Raw genomic sequence first — 14,607 nt, 5'->3', positions numbered from 1 at the left:
GCTGTTGGCCCACTCATTGCCTTCGATGCCTGCGTGTGGCAGGCACCCGGCAAATCGCCACAGTAACGCTGAGCTTGAGGCGCAGTTCTTGATATGTGCGCGGGCTCGAGTGCACTCTTCTAGAAGCACGCTGGAAGGGTTAGAAGCTGTGCCCGGAGTCCTGAATGCTTGTAGGGACCAATGCACTGCTTTTAGGGGAGCTGTAGGCCCTGCGATGAATGAGGTCGACACACGCCACTGTCCGGACATGTTTGTACCGCGAAAATTACAACAGCCACTATCATAACGAGTAGGTGTTTCCATCTCGGCATACGACTGTTATTACGCAGAGGTGACAGCGCAATGAAAAGGTGAGAAATGACAAAATAAAATCGTCAATTGTTTTTGCTTCCCGGGGTCACGGGTCCGGCTTGAAACCGCTTCGGCGCGGCGCACGCACACGAACCGGCCTTTGCGAGATGCACCTTGAGCCATCAACACTCGGCTACTCATTTCATTTATTTCATGTACTGAAAGGACATGAAATAAATGACATGAAAGGCGCTCCTCAGGACTCCGCCTGAGGAGCGCCTGATACAAACTGCACGCAGACTTCGGCGGTGCCGTCGTCCACAGGGAAAGTGCAGTGTATACGCGGAATACGCTTCTATACCAGTTGTAGCAGCATATCGCCTCCCGGCTAAAAAACGGCGGCGCTGTCAACGCGCAGAAAGAAGAGGCGCCCTCGCGCTGCTTTATTTTCTCTTTGTCTCCCACTCGGCCGTCCTTGAAAAGTGCAGCAGCGGCGACGCCTGTGCCGTGCGCTAGTCACGCTGCAATGCGCCGGAGCCGAGAACAATGTGACAGCCGAGGACGATCGACATCAACACCAGCGCCTATCTCGCTACTCCGCATGCAGTCGCGGGCGAGGAGAGCTCCCCTCGCGGAGTCGCACTTGGCCCTGCGAACGCTTACCCACGCTTGGAAAAAGGGTGCGAAGGGTGCGAAAATCGCCATTCGTACGATCCGGGTCCCGCGGCGCGCACCGCAGTCTCAATACACGAGGGTTTACGCACAGCGCTACATCAAAGTGCGGCCGGGATCAGACGCTTTTCCGCAAGCGTCGTGAAAGAACGGATCGTACAGCAGTTTTGATTGCGCTGCTGTCACTTAATGTGACATTTTTTTTTTTACAATGATTACGGCCTTATTGTTTGTTTAATCGCGCTCATTTTGTAAAATGGTTCCCAGTATTAGTTTGATGCCGCATATACGTGCTTTATTTTGCATTTATTCTGTATATCGAACTGCGTATTATGTTAATATCGTTTGTGCCCGACCCCTGCTAAGGGCCTGTTGTAAGGTTATCAGTATTGTGTAAAAAAAAAAATAAATTTAGTTCATGTTTCTCATTCTGTCCATCCCATGTTTCACGGCTCGTATGGCGTGATTCCTTTCAGCTTTCCCACATCACGCGACAAGAGAGCAGAGAAAAGGAGTCTGAGTGTGCACGCAGTATAGTAACGGGACAAATGTTTCACCACCGAAAAGCAGTATGTTCCAAGAATTACATCTCCCTACAGCGGCCGCCAGCCAGTCTGCGCAGAGTGGAAATAAGGCGACAGCCAATGGCAGGGCCACGAAAAATACCGTGCACGTCCGGCCTTCCGGCGATGGAATCTCGCGCGCGCTCCCTTTCGAGAAATAAGTAGCGGAATTGTTTGGTTTCAAAGCTCCACGAAGACTATGGCAAAACGCCAGGACAAGCTGTGAAGAGGCCGCCCGAAAACGTGCCACTACAGACAGGAGGCTACGTCTCTTCCCCGAAACTGGTGCGTAAGCCGCCAACAGATGAAAACAGCCTCAAGTAACGAACTTTGCGGCTTCTTCGATTAAAAGAAAAGGCACTAGAAGCAACTAATTCGTGGGCGATGGAGGATGCAATCTGCCGCCTGACTGCGCCTCAAACCAGCTCAGAAGCGCTTAGGGGGCTCTCAATGAAAATATTTTCGGGGTTGGCACGGTGGTACTACTGCGAATCCTGTTACTCTTTCCAGCCTGCTTTGAGCATCGCACACAACGATCTCAAGGGTTTTCTGCCAATCGGAGTAGGCGAACAAATGGCGTTTTATCTGGCCCTGCGCACGGAACCGCGAGCGATTAGACGCTTCCGAACAGCTCAGCAACAGGACGGAAAAGAAAAAAAACCGGGGCTCGGCAGCTATGACACACGCCACATCCGCCTCGCGCTCCTCTTAACAAGTATCCGGCGCTCAATGCGCATGCGCGCTGATCCGCTCGTTACGCAATGTTCCTCCGCGCCAGCGAGCAGGGGTAGGGTACAACGCGTTCCTTTTTCTTTCCGGTTGGCGCGCGCTCCATGTGAGTCACAAAGCGGCGCAGCGACCGCGAGCCGCCGCGTGGTGCTGCGCATTTCCAGGTCGCGGAGTCAGACGGCTCAATTGCAGCATCACGACGGCTCGAGGTAGCTGCAGCGGCGGCCTCTTTCTTCCGCCGGGGGCACACCCTCCCCCGTCACCCTCTCCTCCGCAGCCTCGCCCACACGCCGTGGGTGACGACCTGAATCGGTGCCGACGAGAGCTCTTTCTCGTTCGATCCGCCGCTTTTCGTCAGCGCTCCAGAACGCGTGGGCACAGACGGCTCCCCCCCCCCCCCCCCCCCCCCCCCCGATCCTTCGGCAAACAACTGCGACGAGGGTACTGCGCGCTCTATCGCTAACGGCGAAGTTTATTCGTTTCAGCACCGGCGCGACAGAGTAATGCACCGACTTCCCGGTGACCACCACAGGAGGGACAACATATGGGGCGCGGCAACTATATTAAACAATGACGGCGATAACGTTTCCGGTGCTGGTAATCCACATTTTTCTCCACGTGCCCCCTCCTCTCCTGTAGCAGCAGAGACACCGGGGTGAAGGCGCTTTGGTTTGGTACACAGATTAGTTTGGGCAGTTGCGCCGGCACTGATGCCTGACAACACGGAAGGCATTTGTGCACCACCAGTCTGCCTCAGCTGCGAGTGGGAATTAAATCGATTCGCCGGAGCTGGGCAGCAGATCGCTTCGGCCACACTGCGTCACGGCGGTCTCAATTCCATGCAAGGACCGCCTGCTTCTCGAGTGAAGAGGTCCCGTTCAGAATGTACACTGGCCAGCCAAATGTAACGCCCACACCCGCTCTCCCACTGTAAACTGCGTTTGCACCCTGCATGACGTTGCTGCTTATAGCACGTCTGTTTTTTAGTATGCATTTAGGAAGTGATGAGCTGCCTATTAGCAGCCTTTTGTCCTTGTCGGGGCGCAAAACGCAGTTTCAAACGTGAAGGAGGGTACACTCTCATTTGCGGTTCTCACGCGCGGACGGATTACTGCGTCACTGGCGCTAAATCAGATATGACAAAGATGGCAGAGACCTAGAAAACCACGGACTCGACAGAGCAAAACAATCGGCTGTCCCGAAATCTCTTCCCAGCGCAAGCTTTCTTCTCCTCTATTCTCGCTAACAAGTGGCCGATGGTGAATTGGATGATCTGTTATTGAGAGACAGATCAAGTGCACGGGACAGAGCCATTGAAGCGATTCCCTGTAGATTTCATACGATGCCGTTAAGAAGTTATATTCGAGTAAGGCACACATACAACACGGCAAGTAAAACCTAGGCACCACTTGCTCATCCATGTGCTCATAGAAAGGTCCTGACGGTGCTGCTTCGACGGTGGAAAAAAAAATAAAGCAAAACCTGTGGCACCTCCCAGCTGAAAACAAGCGCGCGCCGACTCGATGCGAGAACGGAGAAAAGGGAGTTTTAGAGAACAAGCCCAAGGAAAGAGAAAGAAAGACGCGAGGGCGAGCGGAGCCGTAAGGAAAGGGCAATGACGCAAAGGGCGGCCTGGCTGCAGCTGTTCCATTTTGGCGTTCCGACCTCAAGGTCTCCGGGTGCTGGCTGCGCAGCTCACGTAGACACGCCAAGCCGGCCAAGAAAAAAAAAAAGCCGAGCGGGAAAAGGCTGGACGCGTAAGCGCGCGGGTGTGGGCTGCATGACGATCGCGCGGCTCCAAGCTTGCCCCATCCGCCAGCTGATTGGCAAGAGAGCGCTGTCGGGCCGTGTGACGGCATCGCCTCCGTCACCTACCGCTGGTCGCAATGAACCGGACAGAGAGAAGGGGGGACTTCCAGCAAGGTGGCCACGGTAATCGGCGCCTCCAATTTAGCTACCTTGCAGCACCATGTAGCAACCCTGAAGGGAGGCAAGCTAAAAATTTCCCCTCGGGCAGGGACACCGATACCGCCGCTCTCTCTTCCTTCTAAATCCAGCTTCCCTAAAGGTTCCGCGGCCAAAAAAACTGTCATCTGACGGTGAGACTTACATTGGCGGCGATGAAGAGGTTCACACCGCAGGGACCAGCGGCAGAACCATCGCGCCAAAACGGAAGCGGTGGGAAATTGATCAGGTGTTCCTTCCCTTCGACGGTCGCCGCGAGAGACAGCCGCGCGCACTACGCTGGCTGTTTTAACGCGATTGCGTTGAAGGGGCCGCGAAATACATTCTCGGTGGATTGTTTTGCCTGTTGGTTTCATAGAATAAGTTATAGTAATAAGGAAGTAATCACTCATTGACGTCCACCCGAGCGCAGCCGTACGGCTACAAGGGAAAGCTATACAGCTTTCTCAGAAACTTCGTAGTTAAAGAAAAATTCGTCCTGGTTCGGGGTTCGAACCCGGGACCACCGCTTCACCGAAGCGGTCGCTCTACCAACTGAGCTAACCGGGACTTTTTTTTTCTTTATTGGAGCTAACCGGGACGGCAAGCTTATGGTAGGGCATTCTAATAAGAATGAAAAACTACTGGCCAAACTTGCACATTGTTATCATGTTTAATTATTAAACAAACTGCTCATACATAAGATGAAGCAGCAATTAAGCCTTTCATCCTGGGCTAGCCTCATTCCTAAGTTTTGACTATGTCCTACTAAGTAGAGTGAGGTTACACAAAATCAGGATATATCATACAATAATAAAATATGCCGCACAGGCCATGTTTTGAGCCAAAGTTTATAATTGACAAATACACACCAATGACAGCAAGGTGCAGTGTTGCTGGCAGTCCCCCTTTCAGTTGTATGCTCGGAATTCACAAGCCACATGTGAATGACTGGAGCATGGCTCCAGAGAAAACATTAAAGGGATCAGACACATGCACCTAAATAATATGTCATAACCATACTTCCAAGGGTCCTGCTGTCATCAACGCACTTTCTACACCTGAGGTACAGCATCATTTCAGCAGAAGTAGATGAAAATGCAGTTTATAGAATTAGACGACTACAAATTTACTTGACTCAATAATTCCCAGCTAACAGACAGGCCAGCAGAAATTTTTGGCCCTTGTTTGTTTGAGCCCTATAGACAATAAACTATAAAAATTAACAGAATTTATCCAGAAATAACTATTGCTGAGATATAAGGTAATTAGGCCCATATCTCAATCCTATACAAGAATGAAACTGCACACTATCAGTACACGAATGAAACACTGAAAACATACAGCCAGTTATTAACTCTGCAAGACTACCACTGAACTATTCGGTAAGTGAAACTGAGGAGTACTTCCTGCCATTGTGGCAGCTGCGATAGCATTTTAACGAATTTGAAGAAATGTGAAGGACAAAGTAGTTAAATCGTCTCTCACTAGGAAACAAAGTGGCATTAGAACCTTAGAACCACCTGCATCTCCTGCAGGGATCAGCACTGCAAAAATATGAAACAAGAGAAAGAACATGCCAAATGAAAGGAGACTACTTGGCTGTAGTTCTCGTCGAAGAAGGCACAAAGCAATTCCAGGACGTAGAAGTATCTTAAAACCGCTTGTCCGTCCTTGTCTACTGCTGATGTCACCTTGTGGAAGCAAAGCTCACACTCCATTCTTGGGCAACTTCAGCATGCAGTCAACAATTCTTGGTCCTTTCAATGTCAATCCATGAATGAATATTTCACGGAAAGAAAGACCAACAAGCGTGTCAAGATGCCTGAAGAAGTAGGTTTCTTCAAGCAGATGGGGCCATAGCTCCCAGATGTTTTGCATAGTGACCTTTCCTTCATTAATCTCCTTGCGCAGCGGAGTATATGTATCTGCCATCAGCCTCAAAACATCCTCACAAGATGGGCTGGCTTGCAATAGCAGCCACCTTTTTTCACTGAGAGTCTCCAAAGTTTCCTGCTAGCAATCAGGCTGCTAGACCACACAGCCATAAAAATCAGTTGGCCCTTTTGGTATCTTTGCTGTAGGCTGATCAAACTGCTCTGACAAGTCGTCAGTTTTCTTCGCATTTCGATTTGGCCATCTTTTGTTCTCAAAGAACATGCTCAGCTGCTGGGAAAATGAAGCGGCGCCATTGCCAATGATATCCCCAGAAGACGTCAAGCCTGCAAATGACTTGGGATTCTACACAGTCACCAGTCACGCAATATGTTTCAGTGCTGCCATCTCAGCCAATGGATCATGTTTTGCTACTGCTGCCCCAAGCACCTACACTAGTTGGTGCCTCATCTGCGGATTCGGCCTTCGACCCTCTTTAGAATCAGCAATGAGCTGATTTGGAAGCTCTGCCCAATTTACTTTAAACTCCTGCAGACACCTGTGTGACGTGCTTGTGGCTGCAACAATTGATGTTTGGGAGCTGCTGGCTGATTCTGCACACAATGTTAATGCTTGTTCAGCATTTCCGCCACTGCTGCTGGGTGGTCCATCATTGCCAAAGGTCTTGAGCCCTCTAAGGAGCTTACGTGCATAGAACAACTTCAAGTGAGGTTCTAGATCATCAATTTCTATGTAAGTGAGGTCGTTTTCATGTTGATAGCCTTCTGACTTCAAATAATCTACAAGAGTTACAAGTTCTTCAGGGAGTTGGCGCAGCTATTCTCCATATTGCTGATGCAACAGATTCCATGTTCTGGTAAAGAAAAAAACATTCAAGTTGTAATGTTGTTTATTTAAGGTATGTGCAGAAAAAAAGATAACTATCATCACCACACTAATCGCAGTACTATTTCACGGTTTAGCAGAATCTGGCTGCTTCACAAAAACAAAAGCTATTTGCAGATTAAACTGTTTGCCTGCATTCATTGTGAAAAACTGTATTAAAAAGCATGCACAAAAATCTGTTTTTTTTTTCTTTTGTATTGAAACTACAGAATAACTAACACGTGTTGTGAAATAGGCCGGGAAATCCTGAAGGTGCAAGAAATCTCACTGCTCTATGCCACTTCTTAAAAAAAGAAAAGGTGTCTTCGACTAACATCGACTTACATTTCCCCCAAGTATATTATGTAATCCAAAAACATTCCTTTCACACATAACGAACAAAGTCAACCTCATGATTAAGAGTCAGGACATTCCTAGATGCACAAGCATGCGTACACATTCAATGAACTCCCGTGAACAAGCTATTCATATTTCACACACACCAGATCCTTGTTTGTGAAGGTTACCACCTTTAAGGCCTCTGCCACCCTATTCTGTGATTGTGCAAGGTGCACCAATGAAAGAAATGCAGATACACAACAGCTAATCTTCGCTCCCTTCAAGCACCCACCCACACAATACAAGATAACAGAGCCAGCTTCATAAGTAGTACCCTTGTAGGTTAATTGAAGGCTTAGTTCTGCTGACACTGGTGCTGGAAACTGAGAGTGAAGTGCATGCACTATCATGGCATCTTTGATCCCCGATTACAATGCAAAGCACTTTTCTTGCACCAAATCGTCAGGGATAACATTTCCTGCCCTACAATATGCTCGAAGCATTTCATGCTTGCTCGCCATTGTAAGTATAATATTCTTAAAATTCTGTGCGGCTTGTATAATGCTCTTAAAGTATGAATGCTTCCTTTCAAAACGCAATGTTGACAAGTGAACCAATGGACCGAAACGATAAGAGAGATCAGGGTAATTGCACAAAAAATGAGGTTTGGGTCTCAGAGGCACTGCTGCAAAAAGTCTAACTCTTTTCAGTGATGTATTCACCAATAAGAACCCTGAGATACTCAACCTGAGTTATATGAAGCTTGGCAGACATAACTATAATAGTAATAGATTTTAACCTCAAGTACAAGCTCCATACCTTGCCTTCCCAGTAAACGATTTTATCATGGATGAGAAAAGGCAGTCTTATCAAGTAACAGATTTCAACTGCTTGCCCACACACTTTACAGCTCTTGTTATTCATAAGAGTTGTTGGCCTGCTTTTAGCATCCCGACGGCTCAGACATATATTCTTGACTCGCTCAATTAGCTTTGCAACTGTAAACCAATTTTTTTTATGAACAAGCTGATTCACAATTAGTGACAAATCAAATGGAGCGATGCTTTCTAAAATGTCATGAGCAACACATGGTGGCAGCCCAGACGTCACATGAAAAGACTGCAAGGCATTAAAACAGAGTCAAATTTCACTCCTTTTGCCAAGTCATAGCGACCCTGTTCGGCCATGCTCACACAGTTATGCTCATCACGTAAGCGCTGCGGTCCCACTAAATAGGGGTTGTTCAGAAAGTCCTCCTTCGTGACCTCACCGTATCGACAAAACCACCTCGACGTAGAAAAGTTCTCTGTGAAGCCACCAATTCCATGGCTTCCCAAATTGTCACCCAGGATAGCAACCAAGGCATATTTGAAGTGATCACTTCCCACAATAATTCCATTTTCTTCAAGGTCCTTAAGTTCTGCAACAACTGTCTTCATCACAGCATGGTGGCCGAGATTCACAAGCATCAACTCATAGCAAATCATAACTGAATATTATGCACCTTTGTGGTAAAGTGTGAAGGAAAGTTGGCAACATTATAATACATTCCTATAACTTCGTGCTTTTTTCTTGCCGCTCCAAGTGGATTTGCCACTTCAAATGCGTCCTGGTACAAGAGCAGCTGAATAGTGCCAGTGGTCTGTAGTAAGTAGGTAGACTCTCTACAAAGGGTTCCATCACTGAAGCAGGAAAGATGCTGGCTGTCACAAACAGTGCCTTTGTTTAATGCTTGTTTCACTGTGACATCTGCAAGCATCGCAGCAAGAGACACATAAGGAATACTTCGTTCATTCTTAAAGGATATCTCGACTGGCTCTATCATTTTAAATTACTTTTTATAAAAGTCGTGTCGTGCATATTTACTTCGCAACACACCACCAAAAGGAGTTTCTTCATTGTTTAATGCAGAGAAAAGCTTGCCAGATGCTTCATCATCTATGCTGTGTTCGTGAAGTATCCAACCAATAACATTGAGCCTGCGGTCTGCGGCCAATAAATTCATAGAATGAATTTCAGTACTTATACTGTGCACCACGGATGATGGTACAAGGTGAAACGATTCTAATTTCACTAAAAACAGGGCTGCATTTCTTCTGTGTCAAGACTGCACAATAGAGTCTGCAGCGTCTGAACATGCTAATTCAACAACTGTGCAGTCTTCATCTATACTGCCAGATGCAGCAAAATCTTCACATTGTGCCGCACTGTGCCTTCGACACAAACTACTGCCATGACAGTAACTTACATGAGATGTGAACTATTCCGCATTTGAAAACTCTTTTTTGCGGTTAACAAAACAACTAGCTGTGGCAACACCAGAAGAAATAACAAGAAACAACATCTTTCCTGACGAGAAACTGGGCATCACAGAATGTATGAGGCCAGCTACATGCTTCTCCTGACGACGCTGCAGGAGCAACATCTGTAACATGACTGCATGAAACGTGCACACGCAGTGCATGAAATGTTCTGAAATGTTTGAAGCAGCCCTTATTTACACATGGTATGTTAGTATAATAAATATTGGAATGAATTTTGTAGTGTGTCTCATAGTTGTACAAGTTCAGCACTGGAGTCTGGCAGAAATGACAAAAATTATGATAGTAAACAAAGTTTGCAGGAAGTCTAGCTTAGAAGCACGCTCCTATGAACCAGCTGTGCTGACAATGTGGCGATGTGCTGCAGACGTGCCTTTTGCGCATGTGGAGAGCTCGCCTGCGCATTAAAGATTTCAGTTATTAATACTAAGTGTCTTCAGAAGTAAGAAGCAGATGAAAAAAATTTCTGCGATATGAAGTGCATATCTTGCTTGACGAAGCTTGAAAACTGAGTTGACATCTGTGGTCAAATATGCACCAGAGTTGCCACAAGGTCTACGCTGACCCTTGCTTGAAAATACTCCAGACCTGGTCTGCGAACTAAAAATGATTGGTGCTATTAGTAATCAATCGTAGCCACTTGACAGTTGCATAAAGTAACTTGCATGCTATAGGCACAAGGAGATGTTTGCAGATGCCTTCGTTATAAACATTTAAACATTTTAATAATGCATGAATGCACAATGCAATGAAATGTACGACATTTTCCTGACTGTATCGACACCACATACACGTTAAAGCTTTATATTATTGCTGTGTATATGATATAAAAGGATTGGGCCACAAAAAAGAATATTTGAAGTTGATTAGTCACCACTGGGCTGGTTGTTAGATTGTCATGCTTGTGAAAATACCATCAGTGTCGCTTAGACCTCCGATAACTTCAAAATGGTAGCCACGGGTTGCTTAGCGGACATAAGCGGCCAAGCTATATGAGGCAAAATCTTGCACAGCTTAGGGGACAACTTACAGGCGGGTACAAAAATTCGATCCTGCGGTTGGCCAGAGTAGTTTTTGACTAGTAATGGGATGAATGCTTTAAATTAAAGCAAGCTGGTCGTCGCCTGCAACCAGAGGAAATTGAAAAAAAGCGCCTGCTAGAGCAGGGCTCCAGTAATGTACAATTACTTCATTTAAGCCTGTGACACTCCTCGATTGGTCAAAATTCAAGCATGCCACTCCTTAAGTGGAACAGTTTTGTGGCCAGTTTGACATTTGACCAATCGCAGAGTGCCGCAGGCTTAAATGGAGTAGTTTTACATTATTGGGAGCCAGGACACAACTTTTTATTGGTGTTGTGCTTATGTAGCCAATTAAGACACTCAAGATAACAAATTTGCAAACGCATGCCCTTCGATGCTTTGCTAAATAAACCTGCACCACTGTAGAACTGTCTCAAAATATCACGTTGTTTTAAAAAAATTTTTAATTTGGAAATTTTTGTTCAGTTCCCTTTCGATAACCCCGCTACAGTGGCAGAATAGCGGTACCTGATAGAGGCGATTTTTTAAAATTCTGTTGAATATACAAGAAGCTTATTGCTATGACTACACTCATTTGATAAAAATAAGCAATGTTTTCTGAATGAGCCTTAAATCATCATGGCAGCGTTGTGTTGCAATCACCCGATTTGTAATGAAGCACAGTTGTAGTTAGCGCAGTTACAATGCGGTTTCTCGCAAAACCTACTTTGCAAGCGAGATCGCATCATGTCACCATCATCATCAGCCCGACTACGCGCACTGCATGGCAAAGGCCTCTTCCATGTCTCTCCAATTACCCCTGTCCTTCGCCAGTTGCGGCCACCGTATTCCCGCAAACTTCTTAATCTCATCCGCCCGCCTAACTTTCTGCCGCCCCCTGCTACGCTTGCCTTCCCTTGGAATACACTCTTGCCTTCGCATTACATGCCCTGCCCAAGCCCACTTCTTCCTCTTAATTTCGACTAGGATGTCATCAACCCGCGTTTGTTCTTTCACCCACGCCGCCCGCTTCCGATCTCTAATCTTCACTGGTGCACCGAGCAGTGGGGCTATACACACATGCGGTAATTCTGTTTTGCATGAAGTAATTTATAAATGAATAGAGTTAATAAGGCACACATTTCGTATCGGTAGCTATGTAAAATGCGCGAAACACAGAGCATTTTACGCTCGCTATAAAGACGCTGTTTTTCACCCTGAAAAAGCAATCCACGCTTTCATCGCGTTAAATCTTCCATGACATTCTGTTCGTGCAGTATGGTCGCTTTCCGTGCCAGCGCAATCCGGGGCACTAAGTTCCACCTTCTGTAGACGGAAACGGCGTGGCCTACCCATCGCGGGGCACTTTCGATCGCGATCGAGCCGATCCGAAACGGGATCGAGGTGCCCTACCGCCACCAGACACCGTAAGAGAGCGTAAGAAATAACACAGAAAAAGTTGTTTAAGCAACAGTGCAAGAAAAGTAGTCGGCTTTTTATTGACGCCTACTTTTACGAATCTACGACTGTAGCGTCGACACCACGGGGAGGTGCAGATGGTCAGCATCACAGCACATGTTTTAGCCTGAATAACAAACGAAAATGTAGAAAATGGTTTCTACAACTACTTTTACTGCCTATTAAGCACATTCATAAGGTGTTCTGCATTTAAACAGCGGCACATAGTGCGCTAGAGCTCGACCAACTCGATTTAGATCCTTGGCCCGCGTAGCACTGACCGAAAGTCTGATCCGGACGGAGGCTCGATCGCGGTCGTATGTGCCCGAGTGACAGGGATACTATAAACGACTTTCTTCGATTCTCTTCAATCAACGCGCGCCAGTGCTCTTCGTACGCTTCAATGTTCCTCACAGGAACTGATTTGTTTTTGTTTTTTTTTTGTTTTTTTCACACGTGGATGAACGCAGCCCCTCAAAATCGCTGCACGTGGCTGAACCATAAGGCCGCGATTCACGCACGACGGACCACGCGCGAAAGATCGCGGTCGTGTGGTTTCCGCTTTACGCAGAAGCACGTCTCGAAACGGCCGTCTCGGGCCCACGGCCATCGGGGCGTGCACATTACGCGTGAGAGCTAGTGCTTTCTTTCGTGCTTCTCGTAAGCTATGTTCCTCATAGAACACGCACTGAACGAACGAAGCATGTAAACAGACGAAGAAGCATATAAGCAGAACACCCGCTTTACCCGCTGCAGTTGATTTTCGACTGCAGTTCCATGCCCACACGTTCCTTGATTGCGTCTTCGCGCCCTTCCAACGCGCCGCACACAAAACGGCAAAATGGCGCAACAAGCAGAACGCCCACCCGCGCAAAAGCAGCGCGCACAAAGTAAAACAGAACGGAGCACAAGGGAACGGAACCACTGGTCTTCCTGCGAGCGCCGGCAACAATCGGACGAGGACGACTCCCTCGGCCAGGGTTGCGAGGTCGTAAACTCGAAAAAGAGAGACAGAAATCACAAAAGTAACCGAAAAGTAGCCATCGTGTCGCCGAAGTGTCAAAAGCAGCCATAAGAACGCCAAAGTTGTGGAAAGGCTGTACCAGAAGCATAAGAGTCGCAAGGAGTTTATATTTCTTGCAGGATGCAGGTTAACAGTGGATGCGAATAACTTTGAAGTATAAAAGCATCGCTAATCAAATTAAAGGAAATACATGAACATCATGGGATAGGAGCAAGGAAACGCGCGAGGAATTTTCTGAAGGGAGTGAAAGTGTGGAAAAAGTAACCAGAAGAGTTCTTCTTCCCTGCAGAGGAGAAGAGAGAGAAAGGAATTTTAATGAGGGAAAGGTGGAGAGAAATAATTTGCGTTCCTAAGCCACTGCCATAGCAATTCGAATGCCCATACAAATATGGCATGCGTGGCATTGTTCGCACGAAATTTATTCACTGCTCTGTAAACAAGGTTTATTGGTTTATTAGAGCTTAACGTTCCAAAGCGACTCAGACTATGAGGGACGCCGTAGTGAAGGACTCCTGAAATTTCGACCACCTGGGGTTCTTTAACGTGCACTGGCATCGCACAGTACACGGGCGTCTATAATTTCGCCTCCATCGAAATTCGACCGCCGCGGCCGGGATCGCACCCGCGTCTTTCGGGTGAGCAGCCGAGCGCCATAACCGCTGAGCCACCACGGCGGCCTGTAAACAAGGGCATGACTTCATGCGCCTATTTGTATTCCCATTTTTCTCCACTGATCTTTTTTTCAGCTTTCTATTGCAAAAACAGACATCGCCACGTGCAGTTCCTACGTATTGAAGGCATAGAAAACACAGAATTGGCCAAAGTTTTTTGGGTCACATTGGTTACTTTCCAGACACTTATGGCTCCCCTCAAGCTCTATATATTGTGAAAAAGTTAGCGCAAAAAACGGACAAGGTACAGAAGAAAGGGCACATAAGACATTCACGAGCGCTCTCCTGAAGCTCTATATTGCTGTACGATACGAAGATCCTTCGTCATCACGTTTCAGAACTTTTTGGTCTTCCCCGTTCCCCACTAAGCGGCTAAAAAAAAAACCATGTGCCCTGAAAAATTTTAACCAGGACTGTAATTCTTAGCCAATTGAGTTTATCGTTTCCTGTTGCGCTCTCCGTCTCTTTCTCCTCGCTTCCTCGTTCGCGGCGAAGTCGCCGTCTTTCCCGTTTGCGCCGACGGCTCGTCAAAAAAGATAAAAAAGATGGCCGTCAAGATGACAGTTGTTTTTTAAGGCGAAAGCCTTTAATGCCTCATCGTTGTCGACAGAAGGCTGCCAGCAGAAGCTTCTCAGCAGAGCTGTCACGCTTTTGACGGGCGTCCACCGAGATATTCGAGACAGTTACTGCGTAATTTCCCTTCCTCAAATACAATTTTAATTTTCTTCATTACGGCCCCTCTTTCTTCTTTCACTCCCACTTCCTTCCTTCCTGTACGGTGCGGTTCGGGTGTCCACCGAGATGACAGAAAAT

At 47.1% G+C, this 14,607-nt stretch overlaps 1 protein-coding gene and 1 pseudogene across 4 annotated transcripts in view; both read right to left on the bottom strand.

Annotated features, from left to right (window-relative positions):
• The window catches only part of LOC149354857 (phosphatidylcholine:ceramide cholinephosphotransferase 2-like), a 223,544-nt gene that overhangs the window by 188,754 nt on the left and 20,183 nt on the right, over positions 1-14,607 (bottom strand). The gene's annotated exons all lie outside the window — the stretch shown is intronic.
• Positions 3,724-6,945, bottom strand: LOC149354858 (uncharacterized; annotated as a pseudogene).

The sequence above is a fragment of the Amblyomma mixtum genome, chromosome 3, assembly GCF_055824585.1.
Source record: "Amblyomma mixtum isolate Tamu chromosome 3, ASM5582458v1, whole genome shotgun sequence".
Lineage (NCBI taxonomy): Eukaryota > Metazoa > Arthropoda > Arachnida > Ixodida > Ixodidae > Amblyomma > Amblyomma mixtum.
This window is presented reverse-complemented; position numbering and strand designations above follow the sequence as displayed.